The sequence below is a fragment of the Phacochoerus africanus genome, chromosome 7 (genome assembly GCF_016906955.1).
Source record: "Phacochoerus africanus isolate WHEZ1 chromosome 7, ROS_Pafr_v1, whole genome shotgun sequence".
NCBI classification, from domain to species: Eukaryota; Metazoa; Chordata; class Mammalia; order Artiodactyla; family Suidae; genus Phacochoerus; species Phacochoerus africanus.
In genome coordinates, this window is record NC_062550.1 from 57,406,714 (window position 1) to 57,421,876 (window position 15,163).

At 39.5% G+C, this 15,163-nt stretch overlaps 1 protein-coding gene across 2 annotated transcripts in view; it reads right to left on the reverse strand.

Annotated features, from left to right (window-relative positions):
* The window catches only part of AEBP2 (AE binding protein 2), a 72,466-nt gene that overhangs the window by 24,680 nt on the left and 32,623 nt on the right, over positions 1-15,163 (reverse strand). The window lies entirely within an intron of this gene.

A 15,163-nucleotide genomic window follows, 5' to 3' on the forward strand; every position in this document is an offset into this window, starting at 1 on the left:
AAGGAGTTTAAGGGGATGAAAAACAGGCAAGTGTGGTATCAAGGAAGCCCAGAGAAGAAAGTATTTACTTCTATTTACATTGTATGTATCTGTACCATACATAAGTAGAAATGTGCTGGCATACATTGGCAGATTGGCAAAGATAAAACAGAACAACAAGCTTCAGGAAGGTTGCTGAAAAACGACACTATGTTATACACTGATGGTTAGAATATAAATTGGCATGTTTTTCAAAAGGGGGAATTCTTTTTTTTCTTTTGGCCGCCACAGAGAATATAGAGTTCCCATGCCAGTTATCAGATTCCATTAGAACTGCAGTTGCAACCTAAGCCCTGTGGGCAACGCAGAATCTTTTAACCCACTGTGCTAGGCTGGGGATCAAACCAGGGTCCTGGTGCCTCAGAGATGTGCCAAACCCATGGCGCCTCAGCGGGAACTCCTGAAGGGGAATCCAACAATACTTTTCAAAAGAAAACCTAGACATACCTTGTGACCTCGCAAAATAGCTTCTAGGGACTTATATTAGCTCACAAAAATAGTTTATAAAAATGTGTTGACTGGAGTTCCCATGTGGCTCAGCAGAAATGAATCTGACTAGTACCCATGAGGATGCAGGTTCAATCCCTGGCCTCGCTCAGTAGGTTAAGGATCCTGCATTGCTGTGAACTGTGGTATAGGTTGCAGACATGGCTCAGATCTGGCGTTGTTGTGGCTGTGGTGTTGGCCAGCAGCTACAGCTCCAATTCATCCCCTAGCCTGGGAACCTCCATATGGCATGGGTGCAGCCCTAAAAGAAAAAAGAAAAAAAAATGTGTTCATTGATTATATTATGAAAAATATCTATCAAGGAATAGCAAATAAAATATGGTAAACTATCACATCAAATATTATATAATCACTAAAGTTAAGTTTGTTGACATGAAATGATATCTAATGCAGAACCAAAAGGGTAGGCTACATGTAGGTGCAAAATAATTCCATTTCTTTACTTTGTACATATGTATTAAGAATTCACATATATATATATATATATAATATACATATTTGAATATATATATTCAAACCGTCACTGCAGTCAGTGGCTCAGGTTGCTGCTGTGGCTTGGGTTTGATCCCTGCATGCAGCAGGTGTGGCCCTCCTCCCCACACATTCAAATATGTATTAGAGAATAGATAATGGTTTTCAACAGATGTTAGCTTATAGTTACACAGTCGTCTTCAGCTTTTCAAAAGCAAATTTTTTAATATGAAGCAAGCATTACTTTTATAACATACTCATCTCCATCTGACAGAGTGGAGGAAAAAGAGACTAACAGGAATTAAAAAGTTTCGATGGCTGTGAACTTCCAAGGTTTGTCATAGTCAGGCAACTCTTTCTTTCCCTGTTCTCTATCTCTTCTTTATTCAGGCTTCATTCTAAAGAACCACTAACTTTAAATGTTTTCGGTAAAGACAGTGTGCATGTTTTGAAACTCAACATCAAAATTATTTTTATCAATTATCCTACACACAAACTATCCAACTATATATATAGAGCAACTACACTAATATTAAGATGTGAATAAAACCAAACTCTTTGGTAAATGCTTGAAGCATATAGTAAGTATAATAGAAAAGACAAAAAGTATAATGCACACTCCTCAAAAGAATCAAATTCCAGAGTAATGGATAATAAGAGATAATAACAGTATTGCAAAGAAAACATACAGTATATACACTATACATTGCACAGGAGCCATTCTGCACTATGACTTAGTGAGCCACACTGGACCACAAGTACACAGCCCCTGGATTCATACTGCCTCTGAAGTCCTCAATCTGCCACTAACTGCTCATTATCTTAGAAAACATTTAATCTCTTTTATCTTCGTTTCCTCGTCTACAAAATGAAAGCAACAAGAGTAACTAAATCAAGAACTGTAAAGATTAAATTAGTTAAAATACAGAATGCAATAAAACATGTACATAATGTGGATGGCACAAAGTAGCATTATTTAAGCCTTTGCCAATCATGATTATTTCTGACCCCCTACTTCACTTTCATTCACTATACAACAAACACTAGAACAGTCAACACGATAAACTTGCAATCAACTGCTTTCACACTTAATTTCTAGACATTCCAAGCTCATTAGGCAGAAATATTTTAGTATTTTCAAATTTTGCCACCACAAAATATCAGTACGTATATGAAACTATATGCTATTCCCCAGTATACTCATTCTTTTTGCTTCTTTCTTTGAAAGGCATGTATTTCTGAATTAGTGGTGATAGTTGCATAACTGTTACTACATTAAAAATTACACATTCTAAGTTTTATGATACATAAATTATATTATACACACACACAGCTGAAATCATCTTCCCATCACTGTAAGACAAAAAACTTAGCTGCTTTTTTTTTTTCTTTTTGCCTTTTCTAGGGCCGCTCCCACGGCATATGGAGACTCCCAGGCTAGGGGTCCAACCAGAGCCATAGCCACCGGCCTACGCCAGAGCCACAGCAACGCAGGATCCGAGCCACAGCTCACGGCAACGCCGGATCCTTAACCCACTGAGCAAGGCCCAAACCCGAAACCTCATGGTTCCTAGTCGGATTTGTTAACCACTGCGCCACAATGGGAACTTCGACAAAACCTAGCTTTTATTTAATATCCTTCTCATCTTCAAATACTGAAGCCTGGCAAAGATTTTTTTTTAAACAGAATACAAAAAGCACTAAACCATTAGAAAAAAGTTGATTTCACTAAAACTAAAAACTACTCTTCAAAAGATCCCATTAGGAAAGGTGAAAGGATAACCAAAGACAAGAGTGGAAGAAGGTATTTGCACACACATATCTGACAAAGGACTTATTAGAATTTCGTATGTATTTTAGTTATAAGACAAATCATTCGATTAACAGTAGAAAAGGGCTTAAATAGGCGCTTCACCCAAAACAGGAAATTCAAGTGCCAAAAGCCCATGAAAATGTGATCAAGATATCATTACTCACCAGGGGAAAATTAAAGCCACAATGGGCTACCATTAATATACACCAGAATGGCTAAAAATATAAAGAATGCAAATACCAAAACACAGAGCAACTAAAACTCTCATTCACAGCTGGTGGGAATATAAAATTGTATGATCACTTTGGTAAAGTTTACAGTTTCTAAAGCTAATTATGCCCTATGCTACATAAAATTCAATAACTCCACTCCTAAGTATACAACCAAGAGAAACGAGTACATCTATGCAACTGGAAGACAGGTAGGAGTGTGTGTTTAAGACAGTTTGACTAATAACAGCCAAAGACTGGAAAGAACCAAAGTGCCCATCAGTATGAGAATGGATAAACTATGCTTTACTGTACACTGGATACTACACAGCAATTTTTTTTTAAATGACTGGTACATAAAACAAGAAGGGCAAGTATCATTCACTGCTATTTGGTTGAGTGAAAAAAGCAAAACACTGAAGTTCATACACCTAAGCCAGGATGATAGAAATCATAATCTGCCCCTGGGGAAGGAGCAAAGAATGCAAGGATAGACTGGAAAAGGACATAGAAATTCTGTTTTATCGGAGTTCCCGTTATGGCACAGGGGAAACAAATCGGCCTAGGAACCATGAGGTTGCAGGTTCGATCTCTGGCCGTGCTCAGTGGGTTAAAGATCCGGCATTGACGTGAGCTGTGGTGTATGTAGGTCACAGACTCGGCTCAGATCCTGAGTTGCTGTGGCTCTGGCATAGGCTGGCAGCTGTAGCTTCGATTGCACCCCTAGCCTGGGAACCTCCATATGCCACTGGTGTGGCCCTCAAAAAACCAAAAAAAAAAAAAAAAAGAAAGAAGTTTTGTTTTATTGAAAATATTCTTCAATGTAGTGGTGGTTACACAGGTGCATCCAAACACATGAAACAAAACTTTAAACTGTTGAACACTTACATGTACTTTAAATACTTTACATGTTACAACTAAAAAATTTATTTTCAAAGAGACTGGCCACAAGTATCATCACCTCATCGCCTCCTGTCTATACTATCAACTCCCACTCACCTACAGCTCCTTCCCAGCCCCATTAATTGGCCACTAAGCTATGTTTCCAGAGAACCTTTTGAAGGTCACAATTAGCACATACAACATTTCATTACTTAACTTTAGATCTGTATAAATCTAAAGAATATAAGCTCCCTGAAGGGCAGAGGTCTGCCTTTCACACTCACCTTCCCTCCCAAATGCCTAGCACATAGCCATGCACTGCAAATAGCAAGCAGCATTTCCTTGATTCTTTTTTTTTTTTGTCCTTTGTCCTTTTTCCTTGATTCAAATGATTCTTATTACTTAGGAATTCTATATGAATTCTCTATGACCTAAAGAACAATGCCTCACTAAATCATACCCCTTAACTTTTGTCTAAAAACATTTCTTTCCCAAACTCCAAAGGGAATATTCTACAGTTTCTAAAAAGAGTTGTAAGGGAGTTCTCATCGTGGTGCAGCAGAAACGAATCCAACTAGGAACCATGAAGTTTCGGGTTTGATCCCTGGCCTCACTCAGTGGGTTAAGGATCTGGCATTGCCGTGAGCTGTCGTGTAGGTCACAGACATGTCTCAGATCTGGCATTGATGTGGCTCTGGCATAGGCCAGCAGCTGTAGCTCCGATTGTACCCCTAGCCTGGGAACCTCCATATGCTGCGGGTGTGGCCCTGAAAAGCCAAAAGGCAAAAAAAAAGAGAGAGAGATGTAGGGGAGAAAAAAATCCATTTGCATGGGCTTTGAAATTAACCAGAACATCATAATCAACCAGCAACAGAACTGCTGCCTTAATCAAAACTTTATGGAAATGGCACACAATGAGAAAGTAAATTATTCATGGGCATTTCTATTGTGGCTCAATGAGTTAAGAATCTGACTAGTATCCATGAGGATGTGGGATTGATCCCTGGCCTTGTTCAAGGGGTTAAGAACTGGCATTGCTGTGAGCTGCAGTATAGGCTGCAGACGCAGCTCGAATCTGGCATTGCTGTGGCTGTGGCACAAGCCAGCAGCTGAAGCTCCTATTTGACCCCTAGCCCAGGAACTTCCCTATGCCACAGGTGCACCCATAAAAAGCAATTTACAAAAAAAAAGTAAATTACTCTTTTACTTTAACATCAATAATCTCTTATATTTATTAGCTGTATACTGTACAACTCTATGAGGTTAACTGTTTTTACCAGCTACATATTAGACAGAAAGTTTAAAAAGCTGTCCCAGGTTACATACTTCAGGGCCAGGAACTATAGATGACTCCAGGAAAGGCTAAGATGCTGAAGTTATAAGACCCATATGCCAACAGAAAGTTCAATGAAACTATTTTATTTTACATATTTTTTTAAGAAAATTATTCTTTTTCTTTTTTCCTTTTTTTATTGGAGTATAGCTGCTCTACAATGTTTTATTAGTTTCAGATATATACAGCAAAATGATTTTTTTTTTTTTTTAGGGCCACATTTGCAGCATATGGAAGTTCCCAGGCTAGCAGTCAAATCAGAGCTGCAGCTGCAAGTCTACACCAGAGCCACGGCAACTCAGGATCCAAGCCACATCTGCAACCTAAACCACAGCTCCGCAGCTCACAGTGATGCTGAATCATGAAACCACTGAGTGAGGCCAGAGATCGAATCCACATCCTCATGGACACCAGTCAGATTCTTAACACACTGAACCACAACAGAACTCCACAAAGTGATTGTTACACATATATATTTGTTCATTCTTTTTCACATTCTTTTCAAGAGATTTTTAAAAGAACAAAGAAAAAAAAAATCCAAATCCAAATTGTTAAGCATAGGAAAAGATACCAACCCTGGTAATAAAGAAAAGGCAAATTAAAACTACATTATGGAGTTCCTGTCATGGCTTAGTGGTTAACGACCCTAACTAGTATCCTGAGGATGCGGGTTTGATCCCTGGCCTCGCTCAGTAGGTTAAAGATCCAGCATTGTCGTGAGCTACCGTGTAGGTTGCAGCCATGGCTCGGATACCACATTGCTATGGCTGTGGTGTAGGCTGGCAGCTGTAGCTCCAATTTGACACCTAGACTGGGAACCCTCCATATGCTTGTAGGTGTGGCCCTAAAAAGACAAAATACAAAAAAAAAAAAAAAAGTTAGGATCCAATTTCTCATCTGTTATATTGGCAAAAAAACAAAAAGAGTCTGACAATACCCTCTTAGCAAAGCTGTTTAGAAGGCAAACTCTCTAACATTGCTGATGAGGGCACAACCTCTAGAGATAGTAGTTCGGCAATATTTATTAAAATCACCAATCCTTATATACCCTGTGAATGAACCACTTACATCATTTGGAGAATTTTTCCTACATATAAAATTACACATGAACAAAATCACATTATGTTCAAACATTATCACTGCAACACTATTTGCAACAGCAAAAAACATGTGTTGGAGTTCCCGTTGTGGCTCAGGGGTTAACGCATCCGACTAGGAACCATGAGATTGCGGGTTCAATCCCTGGCTTTGCTCAGTGGGTTAAGGATCCACTGTTGCCATGAGCTGTGGTGTAGGTTGCAGGCGCGGCTTGGATCCCGAGTTGCTGTGGCCCTGGTGTAGGCCAGCGGCTACAGCTCTGATTTGACCCCTAGCCTGGGAACCTCCATATGCCGCAGGAGCGGCCCAAGAAATGGCAAAAAAGACCAAAAAAAAAAAAAAAACCCATGTGTCTACATGAGTTTGGTCAAAATAAAATGCTAGAGACACAATGGAATACTATGAAACTGTTAAAAAACAAAAAGGAGATTATTCTCTGTGTGCAGATATGAAAAGATTCCCTAGTACAAAATATGTTACAAAAGCAAGGTACATGTACATGCAATAAAGATGTTAATGATGGGGGGAGCTTGGTATAGGACATAGCAGAAGTCTGTAATCTTTGTACTTTTTCTGTAACTCTATAAATGCTCTCTAACAGAAAGCTTATAAAGAAATAAGATATTGACAGTTTATAGTTTATTAGATTTTGCACAAGAAAGTAAGGAGAATACTACTACATATGTACCTGAATTCACTAAAAACTAATAACAATGGTTACATATTCAGGGGAGAGAAAATAAGGAACAAGAAAGGCAACAAGTTTTTCTTTTTTGGAGTTCCCGTAGTGATACAGTAGAAACAATCTGACTAGGAACCATGAGGTTGTGTTCCATCCTCGCTCAGTGAGTTAATAAGGATCCAGCATTGCCGTGAGCTGCGGTGTCAGTCAGATGCAGCTTGGATCTGGCATTGCTGTGGCTGTGGCGTAGGCTGGCAGCTATAGCTCCAATTAGACCCCTAGCCTGGGAACCTCCATATGCTGAGAGTGCGGCCCTAAAAAGAAAAAAAAAAAAAAGAAAGAAAGGGAACAAGATTTTTTACCATAAATTTTTTCTTTGTAATTTTTGACTTGTTAATGATTATCTTTTCAAAAAAGTAATTTTAGGAGTTCCCATCGTGGCACAGTGGTTAACGAATCCAACTAGGAACCATGAGATTGCGGGTTCGATCAATAGCCTTGCTCAGTGAGTTAAGGATCCGGCGTTGCCATGAGCTGTGGTGAAGATCGCAGACGCAGCTCAGATCTTGCGTTGCCGTGGCTCTGGGATAGGCTGGCGGCTGCAGCTCCGTATCAATCCCTAGGGAGCCTCCATATGCCGAAGGAGCGGCCCTAGAAAAGGAAAAAAAAAAAGTAATTTTATAAGAATTATCTCCTTCTCTAATGAAACCCAAAGGAAATTTAAAGCACCATATTTATATACCAGCAGATACTGTTTACGATTATTAAACTTCATTAAATACAAACTTTCAACTTCTATGTTATATGCTTTCCATAGTCACAAACCAAAATATTTTAAATTTTAATGAGGATAAAAGGAAAAAAAGGGAGTTCTTGCTGTGGCACAGTGGGTTAAGAATCCAAATGCAGGAGTTCCCATTGTGGCGCAGTGGTTAACGAATATGACTAGGAACCATGAGGTTGCGGGTTCGATCCCTGCCCTTGCTCAGTGGGTTGACGATCCGGCGTTGCCGTGAGCTGTGGTGTAGGTTGCAGACGCGGCTCGGATCCTGCGTTGCTGTGGCTCTGGCGTAGGCCGGTGGCTACAGCTCCGATTAGACCCCTAGCCTGGGAACCTCCATATGCCGCGGAAGCGGCCCAAAGAAATAGCAAAAAGACAAAAAAAAAAGAAAAAAAAAAAGATGGCAGAGTATAAGGACTGGAACTCACCCTCTCTCGTGGAAACAACAAATTTATAACCAACTGCTGAATATCCTTCAACAAAATAGACTGGAAACTATCAAAAAAGCTATCTTACTCCAAAACACAAAGAAGAGGCCACATCAAGACAGTAGGAATGATTACACTACATGAGCAACCCTATATCCACTGGGTGGAAGGCCCACAGACCAGAAAGTAACCATATCACAGAGACTCACCCATAGGAGTGAGAGTTCCCCATGTCAGGTTCCCACACCTGGGGATCTGGCACTGGGAGGAGCCCCCAGAGCATTTGTGTTGAGGGCTAGTAGGGCTTATGTGCAGGAGCTCCATGGGACTGGGGGAACAGACTATACTCTTGAAAAGCACACACAGGCTTTCATGTGCCCTGGGTCCCAAGGTAAAGCAGAAACTCCATAGGAATCTGGATTAGACTTGCCTACAGTTCTTGGAGGATCTCCTGGGGGAAGGACACTGCAGGCAAAGGCCTCAGGAATAATCATCAGCATGAACTTCCCTGGAAGTGGTCATTTTGGAAAAATCTGGTCCCACCCATCAGGGCTGAGAAGCTCCAGGTCAAACAAATCTAGTGAGCACACAACCTCATCATCAGCAAACAATCTGTCTGAAGACCCCCCCACACTGCCTCACATCACACTCAGAAAGACCCACACAACAGAGGGATAAGAATCAGCTCCACCTACCAGTGGGCAGGCACCAGTCCCTTCCATCAGGAAGCATGAAGCAAGCCCCTGTACTAACTTCAGCCACAAGGAGAGCAGACATCAGAAGCAAGAGAGGCTACATCCCTATAGTCTGCAAAAAGGAGACCACACTAAAAATCTATACAAAATGAAAAAGAACCCCCCCCCCCGAAAAAAAAAAAACAGCTTAGTGATCTGGAGATTACCAACCTCCATGTAAAAGACTTTAATGACAGTAAAGATGTAGTAAAGAGGATTCAAGATCCTGGAAAGAGACTGGAGGCAAAGACTGATAAATTGTAAGAAACATGAACAAAGAAATAGAAGAATTAAAGATTAAGCAAGCAAAGATGCAAAATACATAAGTGAAATAAAAAACTCACTAGAAGGAACCAATAGCAGAATACAGGAGGCAGAGGAAGAAATAAGCAAGGTGGAAGACTGGCAGAAATTACTGACATAGAACAGAAAAGAGAAAAAATATTGAAAAGAAATGAAGACAGTCTAAGAGAACTCTGGGACAACAGTAAACGCACCAACACCTGTATTATAGGGATGCCAGAAGGAGATGAGAGAAAGGGCCAGAGAAAATATCTGCAGAGATAAGAGCTAAAAACCTCTCTAACATGGGGAAGGAATTGCTCACTCAAATCCAGGAAGCACAAGTACCATACAAAATAAACTCAAGGAGGAACACTCCAAGACACATACATATTAATCAAACTGACCAACATTAAAGGCAAAGAGAAAATACTGAAAACAGCTAGGGAAGGAGTTCCCGTCATAGCTCAGTGGTTAGCAAACTCGACTAGCATCCATAAGGACATGAGTTCAATCCCTGGCCTCACTCAGTGGGTTAAGGATCCGGCATTGCCCTGAGCTGTGGTGTAGGTCACAGACGCAGCTCAGATCCTGAGGTGCTGTGGCTGTGGCGTAGGCTGGTGGCTACAGCTATGATTTGACCCCCAGCCTGGGAACCTCCACATGCTGCAGATGAGGTGGTAAAAAAAAGACAAAAAGAAAACAGCTAGGGGAAAGAAACAAACAACATACAAAGGAACCCCAATAAGGTTGTCAGCTGATTTTTCAGCAGAAACTCTGAAGGTCAGGAGGGAGCAGCACAATATACTTACAGCAATGACAGGAAAAAACCTCCAACCAAGATTACTCTACCTAGTAATGCTCTCATTCAGATTTGAGGAGAAATCAAAACCTTTTACAGACAAGCAAAAGCTAAGAGAATTCAGCAACACTAAATCAGCTTTACAACCAATACTAAAGGAACTTCTTCAGGTGGAAAAGAAAAGGCCACAACTAGAAACAGAAATATTACAAATGACAAGGCTCAACAGTAAAGGTATACATATAGTAAAGGTAGGAAATAATCCACATACAAATATGCTACCACAACCAGAAATCATGAGGAGGGTACAAATGCAGACACAGGAGATTTACCTGCAATTAAGAGACCATCAACTTAAAACAATCTTGCATATATATATATATATAGAGAGAGAGAGAGAGAGAGAGAGAGACTCATATCAAAATTTCATGGTTAACTACAAATCAAAAATCTACAACAGATACACACACAAAAAAAAGAAACAGCTATCCAAACACAACCCTAAAGATAGTCATCAAACCACAAGACAAGAGAACAAAAGAAGGGAAGATTAAAGACCAACAGAAACAAATCCAAAACAATTAATAAAATGGCAATAAGAACATACATAGCAATAATCACCATAAATGTAAATATATTAAATGCCCCAAAGAAAAGACAAGGACTGGCTGAATGGATACAAAAACCAAGACCCATATATATATATATATATATGCTGTGTTCCCGAGACCCACTTCAGTTCTAGGGACACATACATACTCAAAGTGAGGGCGTTCCCATTGTGGTGCAGCAGAAACGAATTGACTAGTATCCATGAAGACACAAGGTCTATCCCTGGCCTTAGTGCGTTAAGGATCTAACGTTGCCATGAGCTGCAGTGTACATCACAGATGCGGCTCAGATCCCACATTGCTGTGGCTGTTGCATAGGTCGGCAGATGCAGCTCCAATTTGATTGCTAGCTTGTGAACTTCCATATGCTGCAAGTGCAGCCCTAAAGAGCAAAAAAAAAAAAAAAACAACCAAATTGAAAGTGAGAGGATGGAAGAAAATATTCACTGCAAATGGGAATCAAAAGAAAGCTGGAGTAGCAATAATCAAATCAGACAAAACAGACCTTAAAATAAGGAATATTATAAGGACAAAGAACATTACACAATGATCAAAGGATCAATCCAAGAAGATATAACAATTGTAAATATATATGCACCCAACTTAGGATCACTTCAAAATATAAAGCAATTGCTAACAACCTTAAAAGGAGAAACTGAGAATAACGTGATAATAGCGGGGGACTTTAACACCTCACTTACAGCAATGGACAGATCATCCAGACAGAAAGTCAACACAGGCCTTAAGTGATGCATTAAACCAGACGGACTTAACAGATATTCATAGAACATTCCAACCAAAAGCAGCATTCTTCTCAAGTGCACAGAGAACATTCTCTGAGGCAGATCACATTCTGGGCCATAACAAATCGAGCCTCAGTAAATTTAAGAAAGTTGAAATCATCTAACAAGCCCCTTTTCCAACCACAAAGCTCTATGACTGGAAATTAACGACCAGAAAAAAAGTACAGAAGACACAAACATACGGAGACTAAACAACATGCTACCAAACCACCAATGGATCACTGAAGAAAGCAAAAAATACCTAGAAGCAAATGACAACAAAGACAAAACAATCCAAAACCTATGGGATGCAGCAAAAGCAGTTCTAAGAGGGAAGTTCATAGCAATACAAGCCTACCTCAGGAAACAAGAAAAAGCTCTAATAAGCAAGCAAACTTTACACCTAAAGCAACTAGAGAGACAAGAACAGACAAAACTCAAAGTTAGCAGAAGGAAAGAAATCATAAAGATCAAAGCAGAAACAAATGCAGAAACGAGGAAAATAGGAAAGATCAATGAAACTTAAGGATGGTTCTTAGAAAAGATGAAAAAAATTGATAAATCCTTAATCAGATTCACCAAGAAAGAAGCAGCCTCAAATCAATAAAATTAGAAATGAAAAAGGAGAAGTTACAACAGACATTACAGAAAGACAAGGGATCCTAAGAGACTAATATAAGCAAGTGTATCCCCAAAAACAATCTAGAAAAAATGGACAAATTCTTAGAAATTCTAAGACTAAACCAGGATGAAATAGAAAAGATAAATGGACCAATCACAAGTACTGAAATAGACTAAACTGAAATAGAAAAGATAAATGGACCAATCACAAGTACTGAAATAGACTAAGACTAAACCAGGATGAAATAGAAAAGATAAATGGACCAATCACAAGTACTGAAATAGAAATTGTGATTAAAAGAGCTTCCAACAAAAAAACAGCATAAGACCAGATGGCTTCACAGGCAAATTCTTTCAAACATTTAGAGGAGAGTTAACACCCACCCTTCTGAAACTATTCCAAAAAATTGCAGAGGAAGGAACATTCCTAACTCATTCTACGAGGCCACCCTAATACCAAACACCCTAATACCACCCTAATACCAAAACCACACAAAGATACCACCAAAAAAATCTGATGAAAACAGATGCAAAAATTCTCAACAAAATACTAGCAATGCATTAAAAGGAACGTACACCATGATCAAATGGGATTTATCCCAGGGCTGCAAGGATTTTTCATTATGTCTAATTGATCAGCATGATACACTAAACAAACTGAAGAATAAAAACCATATGATCCTCTCAGCAGAGGCAGAAAAAAGCTTTTGACAAAATCCAACATCCCTCCAGATAAAACCCTCCAGAAAGTGGTCACAGAGCAAACCTACCTGAACACGATAAAGGTAGTATATGACAAACCCACAGTTAAGGTCATTCTCAGTGGCAAAAAGCTGAAAGAATTCCTGCTAAGATCAGGAACAAGACAAGGATGTCTGCTCTCGCCACTTCTATTCAACACAGTTTTGGAAGTCCTAGCCATGGCAATCAGAGAAGAAAAAGAAATAAAAGGAATCCAAATTGGAAAGGAGGAAGTAAAACTATCACTGTTCGCAGATAACATGATACTATACCTAGAAAATCATAAAGACACTACCAGAAAACTGTTAGAGCTCATCAATGAATTTGGTAAAGCTGCAAGATTACAAAAGATTTTGCTTTTGTCTTTTTAGGCCACACCCATGGTATATGGAGGTTCCCAGGCTAGGGGTCGAATCAGAGGTGTACCGCTGGCCTAAGCCTCAGCCACAGAAACACCAGACCCAAGCCATGTCTGCAACCTACACCACAGTTCACAGCAACACTGGGTTCTTAACCCACTGAGTGAGGCCAAGGATCAAACCTGTGTCCTCATGGATGCTAGTCAGATTCATCTCCCTGAACCACAGTGGAACTCCAAAATACAAAATTAATACACAGAAATTGACTGCATTTCTATATATACAAACAATGAAAGATCAGAAAGAGAAATTAGGGAATCAATCCCATTTACCATAACATAAAAAGAATAAAATACCTAAGAATAAACCTACCTGTACTCTGAATAAGACCTGTACTCTGAAAAGTATAAGACACTGATGAAAGAAATCAAAGATGACACAAATAGATGGAAAGCCATGTCATGATCTTGGATTGGAAGAATCAATATTGCCAAAATGACTGTACTACCCAGGGCAATCTACAGATTCAATGCAATCCCTATCAAATTATCAATGGCATGTTTCAGAGAACTAGAGCAAAATACTTTAAAATTTGTTTGGAAGCACAAAAGACCCAGAATAGCCAAAGCAATCCTGAGAAAGAAAAATGGAGCTGGAGGAATCAGGCTCCCTGACTTCAGACTATACTACAAAGCTACAATCATCAAAATAGTATAGTACTGGCATAAAAACAAATATAGATCAATGGAACTTGATAGCTCAGAATTAAACCCACACACTTACAGTCCCTCATGACAAATGAGGCAAGTAAATACAATGGAGGGCACTCGCACTGTGGCGCAGCAGAAATAACTCCTACTAGTAACCATAAGGATGTAGGTTGGATCCCTGGCCTTGCTCATCATGCCAGGGATCTGCCATTGCCATAAGCTGTGGTATAGGTCACAGATAAGGCTCAGATCCCATGTTGCTGTGGCGTAGGCCAGCAGATGTAGCTCTGATTCTACCCCTAGCCTGGAAACTTTCAAATGCCACAGATGCAGCCCTAAAAAGCAAAAGAAAAAAAAGAAAGAAATTGCAATGGAGAAAAGAAGTCCCTTCAATAAGTGGTGCTAGGAAAACTGGACAGCCACATGGAAAAGAATGAAATTAGAACACTTCCTAACACCATACACAAAAATAAATTCAAAATGGATTAAAGACCTAGATATAAGACCAGATAGTGGAAAACATAGGCCAAACACTCTCCAACATAAACCAGCCATAGCTTCTCAGATCCATCACCCAGAGTAATGACAATAAAAATAAAAATAAACAAAGGGAACCTAATTAAACTTAAAAGTTTTTGCCCAGCAAAGGAAATCCTAAACAAAACAAAAAGACAACCCACAGAATGGGAGAAAATCTTTGCAAGTAAGTAACTGACAAGGGATGCGTCTTCAAAATATATAAACACCTCCTATAGCTCAATATCAAAAAACAAAAAAACAAACGATCCCATCAAAAAATGGGGAGAAGATCTGAACAGACAATTCTCCAGAGAAGATATACAGATGGCCAAAAAACACAGGAAAACATGTTCAACATCACTCATTATTAGAGAAATGCAAATCAAAACTACTATGAGGTACCACCTTACCTCAGCCAGAATGGCCATCATCAAAAAGTCTACAAACAATAAATTCTGGAGAGGGTGTCAAGAAAAGGGAACCCTCTTACACTGTTGTTGGGGATGTAAATTAGTGCAACTGCTATAGAGAACAGCATGGAGATACCTCAAAAAACTGAAAACAGAATTACTATATGATCCAGCAATCCCACTCCTGGCATCCATCTGGGAAAAAGCCAAGATTCAAAAAGATACATGTACCCCAGTGTTCACTGCAGCACGTATACCCAAGACATGGAAGGAACCTAAATGTTCATCAACAGAGGCGTAGATAAAGAAGATGTGGTACATATACACAATGGAATATTACTCAACATAA